The following is a 1,626-nucleotide window of genomic DNA, read 5'->3' on the forward strand; positions in this document are numbered from 1 at the left end:
GCCCCACCCACACTGCACCCTGGGAAGTGGGGGAGGGAGGGAGGCCCCTTCATGGCTGTCAGCTCAGGGCCAGCATCCTGGGAGCTCATCTGCTTTTTTTTTTTGAGACAGGGTCTCACTCTGTCACCCAGGCTGGAGTGCAGTGGTGTGATCATGGCTCACTGCAGCCTTGACCTGCCAGGCTCAAGCACTCCTCCTATTTCAGTCTCCCAAGCAGCTGGGACTACAAGGCACATGCCACCATGCACGGCTGATTTTTATACTTTTTTGTAGAGATGGCGTCTCACTATGGCGCCCAGGCTGGTCTCAAAGTCTTGGGCTCAAATGATGCACCTGCCTCTGCCTCTCAAAGTGCTGGAGCTCCAGGCGTGAGCCACCGTGCCCAGCCCCATCCTCCCTTCAGCGCCTGGGAGAGTCCTGCCCTTCTGACTCTGAGCAAGCCTCCGCAAGCAGGGACTCATCGAGCATCTTGAGTCCTCATAGTGGCCTTGGGAGAAAAGTGTCATTATCTCACTCTACAGATGATAACGGTGAGACCCAGAAAAGCTAAATTACTTGCCCAAGTCACAGGCTAGGGAGTGGTAAAGCCAGGGCCCAAAGCCTGTCGCCTTCTTCCCGGAGTGAGCACCACGGGTGCTGAGATCCCGTTGGTGGCTCTGTGCCCATAGCTTACACAGCAGCTTGGAAAACTGGTGACCGCACTGCCATGATGGGCTGGTCTTCCCGATGGCCTGGCCGGAGGGGTCAGGAGCAGAGGAGCCCACTCATCACAGCAGCACCCCTGAGAGTCGCTCACCCCTGCTGGGCACCCTCACCGACATCCCACACTCAGATGCGCTGTCCTTGGCGTTCACAGGTATGGCACCGCAGGCCTGGGACGACTGCCCTGCCCTGCTGGGCCCACCAGTTGCTCGGGCCTTGCGAACATCCCACTGCAGCTAATACCCAGGTGGGCACCCCTCGTAAAATGCAGAGGTGGAGCGTGTGTGCCCCCTGCCACCACACCCCGCTTCCTCAGTGGCCTGTCCAGGGCCCCAGGCACTCCCAGCTGGGCCCCTCCCCTGGGCCTGTAGGGAACACAGGAATGACAAGGGGAGGAGAAAGGGGTCTGGGACTCCCACGTGGGCTCAGAGGCGGCCCCGGTGTGGGCACACGGGCATCTGCAGGCTTCCCAGAGACGGCCTTGGCAATTCCCAGGGTTCTCTGTGGTGTGTCAGACCCACAGGAGGTTAAGGAGGCTCGAGAGGACCTCGTCTTGTCCGCTAGGAACGCTTCAGCCCTGTTTCCCGCTGTGGCTTCCTCACACAGGGGCTGTGGGGAGAAACCGAGGCTGGGGGGAGTTTGGAGGTGAGAAAGGAAGGGATGATTTCAAGCCCGGATGAAGGTCGCGTTTCTTCTCGTCACAGTGTTTCAGGAGGCCGTCGTGGGCTGTTTCAGCTGACCAGGGCCCTCGCTCTTGTCCTCCCCAGGCGAGCGGCTCACGGCTCACGGCTCACGGCTCACGGCTCACGGCGCCCACAGACCTTGGAGGCTTCTGCACCTTCCTCCATTGTTGCTCGTGATCCCGCATTCCAGGCCCAAATTCAAGCCCCTCCTCCCCAGGCCCCCAAACCCAGCTGTGGAGCC

The sequence above is a fragment of the Mandrillus leucophaeus genome, unplaced genomic scaffold (assembly GCF_000951045.1).
Source record: "Mandrillus leucophaeus isolate KB7577 unplaced genomic scaffold, Mleu.le_1.0 Scaffold9, whole genome shotgun sequence".
NCBI lineage: Eukaryota > Metazoa > Chordata > Mammalia > Primates > Cercopithecidae > Mandrillus > Mandrillus leucophaeus.